The sequence below is a fragment of the Borostomias antarcticus genome (assembly GCF_949987555.1).
Source record: "Borostomias antarcticus genome assembly, chromosome: 4".
Taxonomy (NCBI): Eukaryota; Metazoa; Chordata; class Actinopteri; order Stomiiformes; family Stomiidae; genus Borostomias; species Borostomias antarcticus.
The window spans coordinates 35,169,659-35,191,974 of NC_140237.1; the positions used below are offsets into that span (position 1 = coordinate 35,169,659).

Sequence of the window (22,316 nt, forward strand, 5' to 3'; positions counted from 1 at the left end):
TATGGGTCTGGAGCGCGGGTGGGGGGGTGCTGGGGTGTAATTAGACAGCTCGCAGAGACACACGCACACAGGCGAGCCGTCACACTCCCGGGCTAAATGTTATCAGCCCATTCAGTGCCACAAACCCCCACTTCATTGTGCCTGCTGTTTTACAAACACAACTGAAGCACCTGCAGGATTATCCACCGCGATCGGTCGTCTTTAAAGAATCCCGATACACGGCAACACATCTTGAGTGGCCATGGGTGAATTCGCTAAGTACCCGGTACGTTTCCCCTTCTCAATCTGAAGGATAACGTCAACGGCAAAGAGGAGAAGACAACGAGAGAGAAGGAGTGGCACTGCAACACACAATCACTATGAGCTCTACCTGGAGATGTGTGGATCAGTTTGAGTGCTTTGTGCCGGATGCTTCCTGTAGCAGCACTGTAACGGCGTGAACAAGCTGCTGTAAATGAGAAAGCAATCACAGAGGGTTATGACAAGGGTTCACCCGTCTCACTCCGGAACAGATCGTTGTGAGAAGGCTGCCACTTCATTCATCCTCTCCTCATTCCATCAACTCGTCTAACTTTGCAGTGAAGAATTGAACGTGTGATGATGTCCTTGGGGCATGATGTTTGTGACACAAATAATGTTAAACCTAGAAATACGCATCACTGGAGTTACCACGATGTCTTTGGTTGCAATAACGTAAGACATGAGCTTCATTCAAGTTCATTATCTCATTACTATAGCCTATTGTCACTTTACTATAGCCTATTGTCTCATTAATATAGCCTTTTGTCACTTTACTATAGCCTATTGTCTCATTACTATAGCCTAGTGTCACTTTACTATAGCCTATTGTCTCATTACTATAGTCTATTGTCTCATTACTATAGCCTATCGTCTCATTACTACTACTATTACTATGTATATTGTTCTACATACCGTAACGGCACACACACACACACACACACACACTGCACTCACTGTTCATAACACAGCTCACCCACCACACTACAATCTGCACACACACTGTACATACACTCACCACACCCCATTCTGTACACATACTGTAATTGTGCCTCCCCTTTATTTTTTATTTATAACCCCATCGGGGTAGGTAGCGGAGGCTCTCTTGAGCTGGGCAACTGCCCCATCGAGGGGAAGCCAGTTGTCATTACTTAATTCCAGCTCACAACTCTGGTAGCTCTCACAAAGGAATGTAGCGGTGCGTTCAGGGAGGCAGGTTGACCCCATCCTGCTGTCACAAATGTCTCCAGGTTAGGAATAGCTGGGAGAATACGAAGCGCAGGCTTGGAGGTTGACCCGGACCAGACGGAGCTCCAGAGAGGCAGCCCTGTCGCAGCCACAACCTCTGCGAGGGGAATGATGAGATGATGCGCAGCTTCTTCCAGTAGCTTTGGGGGATTGCTGTCGAAAGACCCGGGCGCCAGGATCACTGGATGATGAGCCACTAACATCCTGGTCTTCTGAGGCTGACGCGTCGTTGGCCTCAGAAAAGTCCTTCTCCTACCTCATCATCAGACGGAGGGAGGGACAGCATTGGCGCAGGTTGTTGAAAGTGGAACGCCAACATCTTCACTCCCGTCTGAACCACCCTCCGCGGGTACAGGATCTTCGTTCCCCAACGGATGCGGCCGGCAGTCGAAGAACTGCACCCAGTGAGGCCTCTCCAGAGGCTTACTTTGAATGCAGGTCTGGCAGTCAGGAGACGGCACCAGACCCGCCCTGGCATTCTGCAGCCCGTGCAGCAGAGCAGAGTGGATGTCCCACATCGCTATAGAGGGCACTGCAACCACAGAACTACTCAGGCAGACTAGGCAGCGTCGGCCGGGGTGTCCCGAGGGACGCAGCTGGCTCCACGGTGAGTCGCTGGCTGGTCATCTTCTTTCTTCTCAGTCTTCTTGGGAGCTGAAAGAGATGTGCAGGCAAAGCCTGCTTATAGTGGTGCACCAGACCTAGTTGGACACAGGTGCGTGTATAGGTTTTTTCTTCAGTTTTTCTACGTTTCACAAGCCAATAGGAGCTTGCCCTGTGCAGAGCTCCACGAAATAGAACACATAACCTTGGAACGACGCCATGGCCACAGTCTGCTTTACAGTCATCACTACGCTCTACAGCCATCACTCCACTCTGCTTTAGCCAGACTGAGACGTCAGCCAGTCCAACTCAAACATACAGTACCTGGCTTCACTGAGGCTTAACTGACATCCAGTACTGTATATGTCTAGGCCTTACTAATGAGACTTTGTTAGCTTTAATAAGCTTAGATGAGCTACGATGGGGAATTGCCTAGAACTCACCTTAATGTGAGAAGTTCTGTAAGAGGGGTTACAGAGTAGCACAACCACTAGCATTCAGCCAAAACTGGACCTGGAAGAATAGGCTATAGTAATGAGACAATAGACTATAGACTCAAGACTCAAAATCTGTTTATTGGCCATGTACATGGTTCACACAAACTAGGAATTTGACTAGGGTTAAGGCATACGCTGTTGTAGACATAGGACTGGGTGAAAGACAGGACAGTGCAAAGACATGACACTGTGAAACAGTACAAAAACAGTGCAAATACAAAAAACAGTGCAACAAAATTCAGTGCAATGTACAAATTACAATATACAGTTAAGAGGAGCGATGGGGACGTTTCCATTAAGGCAACAATAAAAAATACAGTTAATTGTTATTTTGGTTGTCCAGTCTGCATCTCATATTGTGCTTAGCTTAGCTAGCAAACGGTAGAGCCGTATTGTAGATCCTTGCACGTCAGTAACTGTAAGTACAATAGGACCCAGCCGCTCAGAGCTCCGGTCCAATCTGAAAACTTTGATGCCTCCAGATCGATCTGCGGTGTCTTCACCTGCTATATCAGCAGATGTGACAGCCGCCGGTCTCACTTGTAAGGCAGAGAATCTGTGTTTAACAAGAGCCGCTGGTCCGCCGCTGCCTTGTTTGATCTTGTCATGCCCTCAGGTTCGAGTCGTGGTGTCTTCTCCTGCTATATCAGTAGACGTGACACTCACCAGCCTCACCATTGAGGCTAGAAAAGGTATGAGCTCAACCAGGTCCGCTGTGTCATTACCGCCCTGTTTGAATTGTTACAACCCTTGTTAACCTAACATAGCGTTCACCCGTCCGGCGGAGGTCATTGATTCAAATGGAGCGGTGGAGCCCTTTTGACAGGGAGAGACTAGGTGCCTGACGCGCATGAGTGTACTGTCGGTGTTGTCGAGTCCTTGGTTCGACCGGCAACGTGTTTTTCTACGTACTTCTACGGCAGTAAAAACATTTTCGCAGACAGTGTGAGATGGGAAGTTTATTGGTAGCCTCGTCTAGCTATGTTCATGAGCGAGGCTTTGCTCCTCAGGTGTATTTAACGTTTGACGCTCAGCCTTAATTAAACAGTAGCCCTGTTGTATGACGGTGTTTGCACTCTATGTCACGAAATGCTTGATTCGACTAGCTCACACTTAGTTTCTCTGCATAGGGTTCTTGATCAATACACTTTCTGGTTCTCATGCATTGCTGAATCTGAGGGAAGGCGTTGCAGTTTTCAGCTAGATATGCAAATGAGATAACAAGGTTCCAAAGAAATGTTGTGAATGAGACCGCCGCTCTAACTCTCTCTCACAGCACGCATGCGCCAGCTATTTCGCACACAGCCATTGAGCATAGCGTCTGCAAAAATGTTCTGTCTAAGTCTCATTGTGTCTCACCTGAGCCAGAGGCGCCGAGCGCAGAACTGGCCTTGGTCGGATATGCAAATGAGGTGACAAGATTCCCTGTGTTACAAGACACAGCCGTTTTTTCTAAATGGGCAAATCGACGGCAGGCTGTGATACGGACGCAGCCTTTCGGCAGGAATGCCATTCACGCTTACACAGAAGCAAGGCATGAAAAAATCCTATGAGGATTTTTCATGTCCCTTTCAAGGACGGCCTGCCTTGGACCAGGACACCGGAGTTTCTCCGCTGTCCGGTGGCGGTCAGGGCCAAGACGGATTACAGCAGATTCCTCGATCTAATGCCCGATCTCCGGCGCTGCCTCTTTCGGACTGCTTCGCAGTCTGGCAGGAGAAGTGACTCCTGGGCGGCTGTTCTCCCGCACCCTTCACAGGCATGGTGGAGACGATGATGCCACATCCTGATCAAGCCGCAGCTCTGTCAGCAGAGATTGTGGAACTTTTATCGAAGGGAGCGGTGACTGTGGTCCCGTTGGAACAGGAACAAGGGATATTATAGCCGCTACATTCTTGTGCCGAAGAAGACGGGAGGCGTGAGACCAATTTTGGACCTCCACCTTTTTCAACAAGGTAGTGGCAAAATTGGAGTACCACATATTCATGATGCGACAGATGCTAGAAGCGTTCCTTCGCAGCAATTTTTGCACCAGCACAGACCTGAAAGACGCTAACTTCCACATGAGGATAAATCCCTCGGCATCGGATGTATCTGCATTTTGCCTTCCAGGGAGTGGCATACGAATATACCAGACTCCCATTTGGATGTGCGCTCACTCTCAGGACTCTCTCTGTCTGTGTAAAGACGGTGTTGAGACCACTGCGCCGGCAGGGCATCAGGATCCTTGCGTACCTGGACGACCTGCTGGCTCTAGCTCCATCGCCTCTTCTGGCTTTGAAGCACACTTCCATGGTGGTGAAGTATCTCACCGACCTGGGGTTTTCTGTTAATTGGGAGAAGAGCACTCTATGGCCGGCCCATCAGATTGTTTACCTAGGTATCAATGAGAGCATGAGAGCATCCCTATCCGATCCAAGGAGAGAAACGCCGGAGGAGAGTCTCAGCGTTTTCTGTCCTTCTATGAAGGTCTCGGTTCTATCGGCCGTATCGCCTGGGTCTCATGGCGGCAGCTCATGTGGTGGTATCACTGGGTCTGCTGCACTGGTTTGCACGGCTTTGTCTAGATCCTGTGAGACACAGATGACGCCTTGAGCTAGTGCCGAGGTCGTTGGAAGTGGACCTCAGCTATTGGAGTGACCGGTGCGTAATAGCGCACAGCGTTCCAATAGGCAGGGTGTCGGCTCACGTCACTGTTTTCATAGGCGCGTCTCTAGACGGCTGGGGTGGTATATGTCTTTCTCAGGTCATTGGTAGTTTGTGGGCCGCCGGGGAACGGTGCCACATCCACCTGCTGGAACTAGAGATGGTGTTGCTAGTGTTGCGTCACTTCGCTAGTGTTGCACAATGATGTGCTGGTGCAATCGGACAACCAGACCACATAGGCTCACATCAACTGGCAGGGAGGGGTTTAGTCACCGGTGCTTCACCTCTTGGTGGTGTAGCTGTGGCAATGGGCTCATGTCAACCTCCGGTCTCTGACATCGCCTGAATGTCGGGGCAGACTTGATGTCCTGGGGCGGGCCTCAGCCGAGGAAGTGGAGCCTACATCCTCTGATTGTGGCTCAACTTTGGGCTCGATTCAGGACGGCCGAGGTGGATTTGTTCGCTTCGAAGAGAACACGAAGTGTCCCCTCTGGTTCTCTCTGAATCAGGGGGACCTGCCTCCGCAAGGGGGGGTGGTGTTCGCGCACGCCCCCAGGCCGAAGACGCTGGAATTAATCCTCCCATTGCTAGCCAGAGTACGGTCTGAGGGTTTATCAGTGATTCTGACAGCGCCGCCCCTCAGTGGCCGAACACGCTATCCCAGGTGGAGGGCTCAATTTGCGTGCCTCCGGTTCTGGGGTGGCCGCTGGTGGCCTGGCTCTTGAACAGTGGAGATTGTCTGGTAGAGGACTCTCTCCGGCTGTGATCAACACTATTCAGAGTACGCGGGCGGCGTCCACTGCTACGGTTTACTCTGGCAAGTGGGACGCTTTTATGCGCTGGTGTGGAGAGAGGGATATTGCTCCCGAGTCCTGCTCGGTCAAGATGATTTTGGAACTTCTCCAACACCTGGTAGATTATGAGGACGGTCTAGTGGCATCCACTATCAAAGTGTATGTGTGAGTCATGAGGGGCTCGCCAAAACCACGGTTTATGGACATCCCCCAGTCAAGCGTTTTCTGACCGGCGTGCGCTGTCTTCGCCCTGTGCACAAAGCTACGACGCTGCCTTGGGATTTGTGGAGCGCCGTTTGAACCAAAGGAGCATGTTTCCCTCAAGTGGCACTTTATCAAGACTGCGTTGCTCCTCGCTTTGACATCGGGCAAATGGGTCAGTGATTTGAGAGCACTGACAGTCTTCCTCATCACAGGTGATGGGATCAAGGCTGTTTTGCGCACAGATCAGTATTTCGTTCTGAAAGTGGTCCGGGATGCATTCTGCGCACAGGATTTAGAGCTGAGTGCTTTCTATCCTCCACCTCATGCGAGTGAGGAAGAGGCTTGCTTACACTTGTTGTGTCCTGTGCGGGCGCTGAATGGTTATGTTCAGCGCACGGCTGCAGTCCGGACTACCCCCCAGCTATTGGTTTGTCACAGTCTGGGGAAGGTGGGTTCACCGCTTAACAGCGTCTTTCCCAGGGGAATTGTGAGGGCATCTCAAAGTCTTAAGAGACTGCGGGTCTCCCTCTGTCTGGGGCTGTTCGGGCACACTCTACGAGGGGCGTGGCCACGTTGGTTTCGCTGTTCAATGATGCGTCTGTGGTGAACATTTGTGCAGCGGCGACTTGGTCTCCGCCTCCTTTTGTCTGATATTATCGGACTGTATCAGACTGTCGTCTGTCTCTGTGGCATCGTCTGTGCTGGGCACAGCTGCCAGAGGGAGTCAGCGTTAGACATGATGATCCAGGATGGGACCGTCTGGTGAGTCCTGTCCTTTGGGAGAGGTTAGGACGGGTTATGTTACAGCGTAACTACTTCCGGTCCGGCTCTCTTCTCACATGCTTTTCTTGCCCTCAGCTGGGATGAGCTGAGTGCGGGGGGTACGGGCCCAGTGCTTGGGTTGGGCCAACTTTTAGTATGGTCTCACCTTGGAGCCCTGGCTTGTGTCCTGGCTGGCCAGTTTTGTTAACGGATCTACAGTAGCAAGTGTATGGTGCAGTCATGTAGCTCCGCTTAAGCCAATAGGAGGTTGCCCTGTGGGGCAAAGCTCCATGAAATAGTACGATGGTTACGTATTAGAACTCTAGTTCTATGAGTGGAGTGAAGACCCACGGGGCGCAGAACCGACAGTCTGCTCGCTGAAAGTTTCAGATAGCAGCAGATGTGCAGGCAAAGCCTGCTTACACAGTGGTGCACCGGGCCTGGTTGTAGGAAGAGCTTTTCCTGTGGGGCTTCGCTACACTCGTAGAACTAGAGTTACAATACGTAACCATCGTTCCAGAGAAAACATCAATTGCCCTTGATTTGGACCTGTTTCCAGGGAGATCACTGTCTGGAGGGACTGTTCTGTCTTCCTCAGCACACAGGCTCCAGGCCAGGGGCCTCATTTATAAAACACAGCGCAGAATCCATACTAAAATTCTGCTTGAGCACAAAACCTGAAAATGTGCAAACAAACAAAAAGGATTTACAGTATTTACGCACACAGACCTCCACCCAATTTCCCCTTTATAGTCCACCTGGAAATGTGCGCATGTTGATCAACCTCGTATCCCGCCCTCTACATGCCTATAATTGACAATAAATGGTCAGTGAACCACCTCATTCATCCATTCATAAACAATGACTGCCTTATGACGACAGTGATTCCTATTGTGAAATAGAAGTCCTTGTGGTGGAGGTTAAAGGAAGACTGGCGTGGTAGCCTAGTGGCAAGGCATTGGTCTCGTAAAGTGAAAATCATGAAAATCATAGGTTCAATCCCCATCCCCACCACTGTGATTAGAGTATTATATTATGAAACTGTGGTGGGTGTGAGACTGAGGCGTTGAAAACGGCATCAGTTTAAATGCAATTTGTCCTACTGTTCACCTCATTTATGAGAATGTCATAACTGACTGAAACCATTGGGTAGAATGTAGGCTTGATCATTTGGTTCTGTGTGTTGGTGGCTTTCAACAGGGTTTGTATTCCTAATTAAACCCAGCGGTTTGTACGTCCTTGTGATTAACAAACTCATTTCTACATTGTACAGATCAACTTAAGTTCACCATTAAACTGTACAACATATTTGAGGGGTTATTTTGCAAGAACAGATATCTCCGTTTGGATTATCCTAATCATGGTCGCCCATTATCTGCTGTAAGCCATTATCTGCTGTTTAAAATAGTAGGCTTACAACTACATTGATGTATTGATGGTGACATTAGCTAAATCAACACAGTGACAAAATAGTGACTGTTGGCATATTCATCAAAACATTCACACACCCTAATATTTATTCACAAGCAATCAAACGTCTCAAAAGAATAAGATGCCTGTCTGCGTGCTTCTGCCTCAGGATTGCTTACATAAACCCATTGTACACATGTCTCATCATATTATGAGAGCTCTATAATGCGAGAGCGGTAGTGTTGATTATTTTATACAAGGTTGGTATCAATTTAAAAGTGTTTCTCAAGTTTTATCCATCTGCCATGGGAGTCGCAGTTTGACATTTCTCCAGAAATGTGCGCACGCATGGTTCAGAGCTGCCATACGGGTGCACATATTCTCCAGGCCCATATTATGCAGGTCAAAATGCTAACAGGACAGAGGCACCACATCAACCAACCAGCTTGGGAAAGGCCATTTGGAAAATAAACAAGGATTGTGCCAGTGTGAAGTTTTCTTAGCCTGGGACCAACAGACCCCTTAGCCTGGGGCTAAGACAGTTCTAGGAATGCGTTTAGCCCTGGGCTAAGTGCAGTGTGAGAAGCCCCTGAGACAGCAGTTTTAGGGAAGCTTCACAAACTGGCGCAAGGCCACAGAAAAAATGTGCTTCACAGTGATGCCATTCAAAACATGCTCATGGCACGGCCATTTTGGACAGGCAGGACATTGGTGCCATAACTCGGAGAGAAAGGCTACATTTGGAGTTATGTGATGCAAGGCTGCAGCATGTGTCTGTTTTTGGAGACTTGTCTTTGGCTATGTGTTGTGTTCTTGTTCTTCTTGTTTTTTCGAATCTTGTACCTTTTGTATGTTTTGTTCAGTACCGTGGACAACGAACAAACACTCCTCTTAGTCAAGCCACACCAGTATATTCTATCAATGTTGTTATTTAATCATCTATATGCACATATGCACACTCTTAACGGCATTCCTGCCAGGACCACTTCTGCCCATTTAAGTCACCCCATCCCCACCTTTTTGTCCCAGAACCCCTTGTTCAGAATAGGTCCCGGGGTGGCGGACATGTCCTGGCGTGGCTGCAGTCACACCGTTGGTGGAGCACAATCATAATGCTGCTCTTCTGCAGCTGCCATGTTGCTATGTGATTTAGCTGAGTTGTTAAGAGCACAGAGTTCTCTGCTTTTTTATCACACAGGTTGGGAAGCATGATTACTCAATCAAGCTCCAGGTAATACTATTTATGAAAGTAGAACTGGGGCATCCCATTACTCCAAATATATTTCTCACAAATCCCTTCTTTTACATAAACCACCCTTTTTTCTCCTCCTCCCTGATTTTTTTCCTTTCCTAACGATGCTTTTTCCTCTCCTCCTCTACCTGCTTCCTGTTCCAGCACCAAGCTACCTGGCGCCCTGCCAGGTGCAAAAGCAACAGCACAATTTCCACAGCAATCTGAGACCGATTTAAATAAACATAAACACAAGATGTCACAAGGAGGAGCCCGGTGAATATCGCCAGAGGTTTATCTGCTGTTAGTGAGGAGAGAGACCCAGAGAGAGAGAGAGAGAGAGAGAGAGAGAGAGAGAGAGAGAAAGCAAATCAGAGACAAAAGGTGAGAAGGAAGACAGATGCAAGAGAGGGGGAGAGAGAGGGGGAGGGAGAGAGAGGGACAGAAAGAGAGAAGGAGAGAGGGAGGGAAAGAGAGAGAGTGAGATAAAGAGGGTGGTAGAGAGACAGAGAGAGAATGAAAGGAAACAGCTATTTTTTGTCAGGTCCATTTCAATAAACACTGTCTGTCCATCGTTTATGTAACTTTGAATGAGCCAGGCAGGCCCCTTTAACACACAGCAAAATCACAATCACAATCAGAATTTGTTTTATTTACATTGTAGTTTTTCAACATACTAGGAATTTGCTTTCGGGCATGGTGGATAACTGGTGCATGGTGCTTTGCTTTCGGGCATGGTGGATAACTGGTGCATGGTGCTTTGCTTTCGGGCATGGTGGATAACTGGTGCATGGTGCTTTGCTTTCGGGCATGGTGGATAACTGGTGCATGGTGCTTTGCTTTCGGGCATGGTGCAATGGTACATAAACCAATAAGCACTGACCGATCCATAACTAACCGCAACAGAATTTATCTTCACAGTTGTATGTTTCTATTGATGTCCTAAACACCATAGTGAAAGTCTATGAAAATCCAGTTGGTGGAAGAATGTTACAAATATTTTTTATTTTTCGAAATGGCTGCGATTATTCAATTTTTGCCCACATCCTAACTTTAAATACTTACAAATTCAAATTCGGTGTCTATTTCCACATTTCTGGGGGCAGGAAATTTACAGAAATGTATTGTCGAGTCTCTAAATAGAACAGGTTGTTTTTAGTCAAGAGGTGCATCAAATTACATTTAGGATAATCTAATTCTGATGATGATCTGTATAATATAAACAGTGAAGCTTTTTATGATCACAAGTCAGTTTCACAATGTGAAAGCGGTCTTTCTGTTGCTGGAACATACTAGACATTCTGTTCCATTTGCGTGAAAACCCTGGGGGCTGTTCGCTTTGCGGTTGTGGTTTCTGGTCTAAGCAGATCTGGATCCCCCTGTCCAAAAAAGTGCCGTCTACCCATAAACCTACGATGCCATGCGGCAAGTTTCTTCAAGAAAGGCTACTTTGTTTGGTACAGTATGTCCATGTTTTATTCTAATTCGTAGCGACTGGCAAGATTAGGCTGCTTGATTCGGCATTTGTGTGACAGGATACCAGCAGGCTCTAGACCGCAAACCAAGAGAATAGAAACCAGGCTCTCCGCCGAGAGTGAGCTAAGATGTGATGGTCTTTTGTTTGCAAGTGCGTGAATACAGTTTGGCCTCCGACTGGTGCTTCTGTTGAGAACATCACAATACTATCAGTTAATAATTACCCAACATATCTATAATCTTATGGGGTGCGCATGCATTGCTGTCTGATGTATGCATGAAAACTCATCTCTTTCCATTATTGTAACGTTATAATATATTAGGCATAATTCCATGTTTAAAATATTGTTAGTTTTTGTAGGTCATGCTATGTTGGGGGCACGTACCCTTCCTGAGTCAATGGGCACAATGCCACTGACACTGATTTAATCTGCAGATTTATACAAATTAATAGTATAGTAATTATTAATAGGATTAAATGTTCAGGTTTCATCTTTTCTTATAATATCATTAATAATATGTTTTTGGGTCATATACATGTTTAATATGATAACCTTTGGACAGTTTTCTGGCCTTTGACCTACAGTATGCACAAATGATTCCAAAATGATACAATGTTCTGCCACTTTCATGGACTTATAGTACATTCAATGGGAAGGTTTCATAAGATGAATACAACAAAAATAATTTCTGTTGCAATTAGTCCTGGGTTGGGTGACATTTTCTCACAGATCGCCTGGCCTATTTGCCTTGAGGGCTTCTCAAATTCTATGATTTGGCTACTGTTCTACAGGCTGACGCTATGGAACTGGGCAAACATATTGTTTATGGTATACACAGCTTTCATGCCATCTTGTATGATTATAAAATACTTTGTATCTTCATATGTGTAGATACATACAGTAGCAAAATATGAGTTGATTCTGGACACGATTTAGTGTCCTGGCTGAATCGATCACAGTAATGATAATGCATCATCTTACTGTATAACTCAAGCTACTGTACGGTGATAAAGGACTCTGGACCAAGCGTGTCCCACTCTGCTTCACGTCTCATTCATCCTCAAATAGTGTCCATGCCCACAGTGGGAGGATGAACACTACAGTAGCTGACTAGCTCGCTAGCTAGTAACTAAAGAAATAACGTCTCATCACTATCTGTCTTCCCATATTTCTCAGTGTTTTGTTTTTGTTTTTGCTCTGTTAAATTGTTGGCACTTGGCTTGTCATTTTGTTTCGTAAGTGTTATCAAGTATTATTTCAATCCCTGGATCAAAGCAACACCAGAAGCGAGACTTATAAATATGTGATTCAATGGCGCGTGCCCTTCTTCCTGTTTCGAGGGTGACAGACTGAGGACTGGGAGGCAAGCGAAGCCTGATTGACACAATCAAAACATTCCTTTTTTATCCCGTAGGAGAGGAGAGAGGAGGTAGACCAATCCAACATGTGTGCTGCAGAGTGATTGGAAGAGGAGGTTGTTGTTTTCTTCAGGGGGACAAACTGTACAGTAACATTACAGTAACATTAAAATGGCGTCACCCTCCTACATGAGGGATTAGGCAGATTATAGTGAGTATCTCTGGCAGGTCAGACTACGGTGACAGCACTTCAACTTGAATTATGCCGTCATCGCTAAAACAGTCGACTTTTGAGTTGAATGAGGGAGCTTTATTGCATGCAACAATTTTCTCACGGCATGAAATATTAATTATTCGTAAAGATATTAACAAATTCTTATCCATTTGAGCAATGATGTACTCAGTCCTAATTCAAGAGGTATTATAGTATAAAACCACAATGTTGTGTTTTACTACTGTACACTTGGGGAAAATACAGTATGGTGTTGTGCAATTGCTTTATACACAGTACGTCACGTGCATGGTTTCTGTATATTGCACTCAGGGTGGTAGTTGTTCTTGAGATGCTCATTGTGTCTTTGTTAGTGTGAGGTCTTCCCTCACACTCCTCAACAAACAGAGCTGACCTTCTACCACAGATGACATATACTTCTACTGAGTAACAGACTTATAGCAGGAATGTTCTCTCATAGCCCCGTGACTCCAGGACTAATTATGTTGACATTCAAACACTGGGCTAAACGTGTCAGCTTCAGCTGGACAGAAATAATGCTTGTATGCTTTTTCCTCCACACCAGACTTCCGCTGAGAGCTGCACCCATAACTCCTCCTTCGCTTCAGACATACACACACACACACACACACACACACACACACACACACACACACACACACACACACCACACACACACACACACACACACACACACACACACACACACACACACACACACACACACACACACACACACACACACCACACACACACACACACACACACACACAGCTCCCTGCCTTCCTCCCTCTGGTAATGGAGGTCGGACGCTGCTTTTCCGCATTTCTGCCCACATTAGCATCTTGAGTTAATTGGCACCATTTGCTCAATGAGGTTCCTTGAGTTTGTAAATTACTTTTACAATTGTCACTAATTATCAAGCTCAATGAGTGGAATTGGCCTGATTGGACCCCAGTAGAGCAGAAAAACAACACGGAGTGTGGGATTAGAGCGCTGGTGGGGGCAGCAAGGCGAGAGGGGAAGTGGCAGGCATGAAATGGACATGCTAATCAATGCGGGGTCCAATAGGGATTAAGCGGCCTCCTCACATTTCTGACCTGTAATTACACAAAATATATACAGAAGGAGGTTTAATTGCCTGCTCAGTATGTTACAAGAAAACATATTTAGAAAAAAGTAGAATAAGGCAGCCAACCTTTCCGGTTTAGTGCCTTAGGCTCATTGGCCCTGTAGGAAAAGCTCTGGCCTTAGTCATGATAGCAGAGTAAACAGCAGGGTCTCACCTGTACAGCTAGCTTCAGAGTGTAACTGGGAAACATTCATAACTACACTGAGCTGGGAAGAGCTGGATAATCAATCAGCCAATCAATCAAGCAAGCAACCAATATTTATTTGTACAGCACATTTCAGACATAAATGCAACACAATGCGTTTCACAACAAAATACAAATGGAATCAATAAGATGGATAGTAAAAGCTCATAGTGTACTAGATAAGCCAGGTCTCTAAAACCGCGGTATCTCTGCTCCAAATGCCACGTTGTTAGAAAGATCTACTTTATCAGGTTCCTGATATGCCAGGCTTTATCAAACAATTACTCTCTATCCCCCCCCAAAAAAAAACACTGCAAATGGAAATAATAGAATTGCCTGCATGCTTTGTATTGTATTGTACTGAATATGCACAAAGTGCACAAAGATAAATAGTAATCTCTCTCAAAAACATTAATCACTGATTTAAAAAGAAGCCGCCCTTTCTATCGTCTCTGGGGCAGAAGGAAATTGGATTTTGCCCTCTTGCACAACGCCATGATCAGATTGGGACTACACCCGCATAAGCACCTTATCTTCGCCTGCAACATTTGTCCAAAACATATTGCTGAATTTCTCCTGGAGGAAACGGGCTTACATAGTGCTTTTCTTATGTTGGTGCTCAGGCGCTGGTGAGATGCACTCACATTAATCTAGGAGACGCTCCCGCCCGTCACATGGCCCCAAAAAGCGCCTACTGCGGTGGTGGCGAGGAGGAGACGGTCTTAAATCAGAGCGTCTGGCAAAGAGCGGTGGCCACATAGTACAGAGAGCCCGGAAAATCAACATGTAGACAGGACACATCATGGACACAAAAGAAGTGTTTGCACGGTGACAAGTGTAACAACTCACCGTGACCGTTTCAGAGATGGCCTATTATGACTGGCAGTTCCACTGAGCCTCTCTCGCCAAACGGCCCTGTTTTCCAAAATCACATTCGCAATCAAGGTGACATGCTTTGAGACATGAGAGGCATGCAGGCTAGTATTAACAACATAAATATCTCTATCCAAATCACCACAGCACCCTGTAAACACCTGTCACTGGTGCAAATCAAACCATCACAGGACCTGGCCAAAAGACTTCCATCGCTAAGGGGAAGGAAATGTAACACTGGATGTAATTTATTGACAACGTCAAGGTGGATATCAATGAGTCAGGTCAAGTCGATGTGTAAGAAGAGCCAGTCTCACGGGGTCTAGATGATGGGTAATCAACTAGCCAGGCTAGCCACCTTACGTAGGCAGCTGCCCCTGCGTGTAGGAACATGTATGGATTTGAACATGGCTGAGCTCGACACCGAGCATCTGTCTTCATTCTAAACACGACTGAAACACCCAGTTATCTGACAGCTAGCGCCTATAGTGTGAGAAAGTCAGTTAGCCCATTAGATAGTGCAGCTGCAGCCACCGCAGTTGCCTCCTCTCTACTCCTCCGCCTGTCTGTGCACGCGTATGTGTCTGTGTGTGTGTGTGTGTGTGTGTGTGTGTGTGTGTGTGTGTGTGTGTGTGTGTGTGTGTGTGTGTGTGTGTGTGAGCGTGTGTGTGTGCGTGTGTGTGTGTGCGTGTGTGTGTGTGTGTGTGCGAAAACATCCTGTGCTCAGCAGATTGGGCTGGGGTAGCCTGATAGTCTGTTTGTTTGGCTCTGCTCAGCCACACTCCCCTGGGCTAGCGGCGAGCTAAAGAGGCATTGTCTCCCCTGAGAAATCTCTGGAACGAAAGCAAACAGAGAAAATAAAGCAACGCGCTGTTCCAAACACAAAAATGAGACATTACTTTAATGAGCTTTCCCATGGAAAGCTTAACTGTCCATAAGGGATTGGCTCAAGTTGTTGTGGAAACATTTGATGGAGGAAGAGCAAAATTGTGAATAGTGCTTTTTGAAAATTACAGGAGTTTAAAAAATAGGTAGCACTGTGTCAGCTGACATTTGGGACTCTTTGGAATCATTATGACAAACAAAAACTTTCAATCTGGCGAGAGAGATTGTAAAATGACTCCATCCGCGCTGAAAATGCCATCTGGTTGGTGCCTGTGGATGCCAGCGATAACGTTTCAGTTTATGCCCCTCAGCATCACATTTTTAACGCATACTTGAACCCTGTCACGCTTTCCCCAATACGCCTATTACGGGGTGTTAAGGTGTTGCCGCCAGTGGGGTGGGAGGTTGGGGGCGGGGGGGGGGGGGGGGGGGGGGGCAGTGTGACCCGTGAAATTGACCTAATCTGCCGCCTTTCAGGGGCCAATAATAACCCCTCTTCCTGGTGTGACACACACTCCGTCTTCATTTCACACCCGTGTGCAGCAACTCAGATGGCCTTGGCATTTCCTTAACAGCCATCGCTCTCAGGTATTTCTTTTTTTCTTTTTGTCGGCCACCCCGTGCCGACACCACCAGGCTGACTGCATCCAGCTCTGAGTGGGAGACGATATGAGAGGAGCACCGGTTCCACTCAGCGGCGCTCCTCGCGTCCCGTCTCTTCCCATCCTGTCTGCTGGACGTACGCCTGGTCAAAGCCGAGGCGACTGCAGTCATCTGGAGTTGCCTTACTGTACCATGCTCTGCCCACTGTCTCAAACTCCATATTGACGTTGTTGGAAAATAAACATCACTTCTGGCTTATGGATCTGTAATATGATATACACAGGCAGATGTGCAGGATTCTGTCGATAAAAGTCTGGGAATTTTAACAGTGAATTCATTAAAACGGTGGCGATTGTTTGGTGCTTGACAGAGAAAAAAAGAGAGGGAGAAATAATTAAGAGAGAGAGAGAGAGAGAGAGAGAGAGAGAGAGGTTTGAGTGAGTGAGTGAGAGGGCGGGGAGCCCAGTGGTGCTGTCAGCAGGAGATCGCCCCCCGCCCCCCGCCCCCCCCCCCCCCCCCCTCCCTACGCCCCTCAGTAAGCGCTGTGCCTCAACACCCCCCCCCCCACGCTGCCACCATTAATAATTAACCCAGTTGTTGTGATAACTCAATTACTTTAAAACCCTTAAACTTTAAAAGGCAGCAGTCATAAAATATGGAGGATGGTTTATTGATCTTTAATGCAACTCGCCCAGGTCCAGCGATACCCGTAGGTACCAGGAGGCCAGGGAGAGCGTTGGGATTCTCCAGGGCTAGCGCCCAGAGAAGGACAAGGATGTGACCAGAAAACTAACGCCTTCATATTCCTCCCACGTCCCTGAGCTCACACAACACAGTATAAGTAGTTTAATAAACATGAGTAACTAGATTATATTGTTGGGCAATATTGCTGAGAAGCATTTCAACTCTTCTAAAGTTGGAGGAATCACCCAGAAAGTGTATAAAAAGCAATTGAGAGACTCATACTAGGAGACAATATAAAAATGAACACAGGATCCACACTCAACAAGAAGGCTGGAGTCTGATACCTTCCCTACACATACAAAACAGTTCAGCCCTACTGCCTTCTTCAGTAGGTACTGTAGGTAATACCTATTATTTGAAAAAACAAAACAAAACAGAAATCAACATATGAGGTCTACTTAAATAAAGGCTCACACCCAAGAGTTCCTTCCATTACCATAGACAGATACAGATCGGGGAGGTACTGTACAAAATCATAATAGATTAAATGAACTGTGGTATAACCTGTTTAATTCATATTTGCTGCGGATGGGAAAATCACTCCATCAGTTGGAACACTGCGTGGGAGGCTCTGTGCGCAGTACTCCAGATCCGCTATGAGACAAGGCGGTTCACTGGGGTGTTTGCTATACTACAGGCATGCCTTCACAGACAAATGCTGTCTCTGGGAGAGAGAAAAAAACTGTACCATGATTACAACCCCTTTCCGAACCCTGAGAGTCACCCTGCAACGTGCCGCACTGCCACTCTGAGAGGAGAAGCAGCAGTGCCCTCCCTTCACTATTACATCCATACTGGAGTCCAGACAGAGTTTCTCAGGGTGATCTAAGGCCTGATATTACAGTAGTTATTACAGTAAGACGTGCGCCGTGTCTCTGCTCAGACCCTGGTTTCAGATCTTGCATGATGAGAGGCAAACTTCCACTTTAAAAAATTGAGTTCCTTTATCTCCCTCCCATGCTCATTAGCAGGCCATGGAGGCGCCTTTCTTCTCCATCAGAGCCAATCTATTAAAAGTCTCTCAGATGGCCCTTTGGAAGAGACAACGAGGGGGATAACTAAAAAATTCAGACTTCAGAGCAGTTCAGAATCCAGGCTGGCAAATGTTGTCCAATTCAGAGTACTTAACTGAGTGATTAGTACTGAAGAAGACCCAGTGCCTTGATATTCCTTAATTATCTTCAAGATAATAATCACCAATTATTATATTAATCTATCAGGAGGATTAATGCTTGAGATGTGAAGAACAGAAACTACTATTGCATTAATCAAGTCCTTGATATGAAATGTATAGTTTGAAGGTTGAGAGAAAGTGCAATAGAAGAAATTAAGTCACTTGTTAATAAGCTAATAACACACTGTTAATAAGCTAATAACACACTGACTACTATGAGAAACACAGATTCTATCATCTACATATGCTCCGCCCACAAACAGTAAACAACAACATTAACTTGTTGATAACAAGGAGGAACAACCAGGTGCTGAAAAAGGCAGATAAATCATTAGTGTTGTAGCTGCTCTTGGATCACTGGTAATGGAGGCGATTTCAAAATAGAAATGTTGATCCAGGCACTCAAATCAAGTAGTCGGGAGGGAAGTGATAATGTTTAAAAGCCTTTAATATATCAGGGCTTAACATTATCACTTTCCTCCCGACTACTTGATAGATATTATTTGAAACAATATTTTCTTTCGGACGTTGTTTGCTTTGCCCTAGCTAAGCTACTTACCTCCGGCCTTCCCAGAGTGCGCTCACATGGTCCCATTAATACCGCGCGCCAAAAACAGCTTTCAAAAAGCATGCAGAATAACAAACACGGCTTCGCTATGATGCGGCACTTAGCCGCCGGCGGAGTGCTGCCAGACAGCCTTGTAGCTAGTTTGGATCAGGCTCTTAGGATAACACAGCACTGTCCCAGCCCTCCACCCCACCCTGCCACAACTCCATCCCACATCCGGCAGAGTGACAGTACAACACAACTCATACAACTTTAAAGCGGATGAATAAGTCAAAAGGGTCTGGGAGCGTTCGTTTCTGCAGGTACAAAGAGAGGGAGGGCATCCATAACCATGCAGCTGAACACGGCACCGTGCCAAATCCTTTCACATTCTACTTAAAGGGGAGGAATTGTGGGGTGGGGTGGGGGACGAGGATGAACTTTATTTATTGGAAATCCTCCTCCTTTTATTTTCTTGGGGGGGGGGAGGGGGGGGCTAGAATATTTGAGTTGGTCCAGCGGTCTCTCTCTCTCTCTCTCTCTCTCTCTCTCTCAGTAGCCTGTCCTCATCCACGCCCGTGGCTGTGGTCCAGAGGAGAATGATTTAGCACCAATCAGCAAGGCTGCTAGCGTACCATGTGAACAGGGTAAACACCATTCAGAGAACAGAGAGGAGGTTGGCATCACGCGGGCCAAGTCCACAACAGCAGCGCTCAGTCATTCCTGAGGGCTGTGAGTCGCCTGCAGAGGCTGAGGGAGTCAGTCAGCCGGTAAATACTCCGGCCCTCTGGTGTGTGCTGATCATCCCAGGGCTGGATTCAGGTAATGTAGCAGAGAGGAGGGTAAGCCCCTGTCACAGACGTGCTGGGATCAAGGATGGGTGGGAGTGTTACAGTAAGTGTGTGTGTGTGTGTGTGTGTGCGTGCGTGTGCGTGTGCGTGCGTGTGTGTGTGTATCTGGACTGATAACAGAGCTGTCAGCAAGCTAGAGAAGAATGTCAGTGTAAAGGTTGACTCGTGACACGCTGAGGTCTGCAGGTAACCTGTTAGTCATACAACCATGGAGATAGTAGTTGAGTCGGTGTCGTAATGAAATGTCTCCATGTCGTCTCATCTGTCTGGGGAGAAGCCCGCTGTGAGCGAGCTTAACGTTAATAGTCTGCATTATCTACAGAGCCCCCTTCAAAACATGATGGTAGATCCCAGAGGGGTTTCATCAAATCAAAATGTCACACAAAACTGTGGATGTTCACAGATAGGAGAGTGCAGTCTATAGGGCCTTTGAGACCATGGTTGAAAAGTGTCATTAGTTTGAATTGAATCGTAGTGGGAAGTGCTATTCTAATGTAAGAGTTAAATGGGGTAGTGTGCCATTTTGTATATTTAGCGATATTTGTGGTCTGTCTACCATGAACCTGAAACATGGAGAACATAATTTCACTGATCGTTCCGGTATTGAGCTACAGTAGCTGCAGCTTTTCTGCACGTTCTCACTGGGCTACAATGGAAGTCAGTTGGGAACCCATAAATACATTGGAAAACTATGCTAATGTGCTTTTCCGAGACAGAAAGCACAGGGTGTAATCTTACCTATCTTGCAATCCAAATATTTGTATATGTTTGACATGGCTTGGACAGAAGCGATCCCCTGGTGCTTGTTTTCACTGCTCCCATGGAAGACTACAGTATGACCAAGTCATGCCAAACACCTAAAAATATTCAGATTGCAATACATTTCATTGGAGAACATACTGAGATTGGTAAGATTACACCCTATGCTTCCCGTCTCGGAAGAGCACATTTATTGTAGTTTTTCCAATGCACTTACGCATGCCCCATTGACTTCCATTGTAGCCCAGTGAGAGCCTGCTGAAAAACTGCAGCTAGCTCAATACTAGAACGATCAGTGGAATTATTATGGTCTCCATATTATTATGTTTCAGGACTCCACTGCCTCTATACCCCCTATACCTCAACGGCACACACTGTATCAATAAAACATCACTTCTCTTTCACACTACACTCTGCATACACACTGTATACAATCATCACACTCCATTATGTATATTATGTAAATTGCATTTGTGCCTCCCTTTTTAATAGTATATCATATTTTGTATATTGCACTGTATTTTGTTTGCACTGTATTTTGTATTTGCAGTTTTTGTATTGCATTTGCACTGCCATGTCCTGTCCTGCACCCTGTTCTATGTCGTCTGCAACAGCGTATGACATTACACTAGACACATTCCTAAAACAGTATGTGTGAACTATATACATGGCTAATAAAACTGATCTTGAATCTTGATCATGGCAGACAGACCACAAATAGGACTTAATGTCCAAGATAGCATACTACCCTTTAAGCAAAAAAAGAATTTAAAAAAAAAGATTCAAAAAAAAAAAACCAACAACAATTTTTAGAGTATTTTTAACCACTTCTGTGATGAGCACCAGAGAAAGGTTATTGTTCTCAGCATTTTGGTCAGGTGTTGCACGAAAAATAGTTATTTGATCTCAAGCTTCTTTACCTGGTTAAATATAAAAAATTACACAAATAATGAAATTGCACCTTATATAAAATACTTTCAAAGCGGCTAAAAATATGAGCCACATTCAGTCAAGGTGTATCTGCAGAGATCTACAGTAAGTGGAAACAGCATTGACAACCGTTTACAGACGATGGCCCCTAATCAAAATCAGCCTTTCTCAGAAAGCCTGTAATAACAGCCCATAGAACTGAGAGCTATGAATCAAGACCAGGGGGAGAGGGAGAGACAGAGAAATAGATTGAGGAATAGAGAGAAAGACAGAGAAAGAGGCATAAAGAGAGATAAATAGAGACAGAGAGAGATAAATATATAATGTATAGAGACAGAGAGGACGAGAGAAAGGGAAGGAGAGATAAAGGAGGGAGAGAAAAATAGAGAGAAATACAGAAAGAGAGAAATAGACAGAGATGGAGCAAGAGAGAGAGAAAGGGAAGGAAAGATACATTAAGAAGAAGGAAGAGAGAGAGAGAGAGTCTGTGTGGCGCGTGTGACTACAAGGTTGTGGGGTTTGAAAGGCATGTAAATCAGCTGAAGGTACGACACGCCTGCTGCAGCCCGGCCCCTAACAAAACATCAGGATTTGATTGGATGCCCAAGAATAGTCAGTGATCAAATTACAACAGCCAAAGAGCCTTGGTAATTTAGTGGAGTGAAAAACCAATAGTCTTCATCTAAGGTAATGACTTGTACCGGGATTCTGGTAGGCGGGGGAAGGGATACGGAAAAAATACAGGACAAATCAATCTATAGTGCTGGTATTCCAACCACTCATAATCATGGAGAATAGGCAGACATTCTACTTAAGGTCACAAGCGCATGTCAGCACAAATCACAGGAGGAGGTCAAAGAGCAGCGGAAACAATTGGCTTTTCAGGTACAGTAATAATGACAGGTCCCTGGTGAAACAACCCTTTCTGATTCAGTTCTGTATGTGACAGGGTTGACGCGAGTCCCCAACAACACCCTGGAAGAGGCCATCATCACCTGAAACATCACCTTCCTCAACATTTCTCTCAGTTACCACTCTGTCTGGCACAGTAGCTACGCAGACATGAACATGTTCGCTGCTAGCAACAAGGCTACCATGCAAACAGTCCCTCCTGGTAGAGGAACAACTACGTGGTAAATTCCAAAACGTAAAT

At 46.1% G+C, this 22,316-nt stretch overlaps 1 protein-coding gene across 2 annotated transcripts in view; it reads right to left on the bottom strand.

Annotated features, from left to right (window-relative positions):
* The window catches only part of ntrk3b (neurotrophic tyrosine kinase, receptor, type 3b), a gene marked incomplete at both ends in the record, with an annotated part of 161,635 nt that overhangs the window by 39,581 nt on the left and 99,738 nt on the right, over nt 1-22,316 (bottom strand). The window lies entirely within an intron of this gene.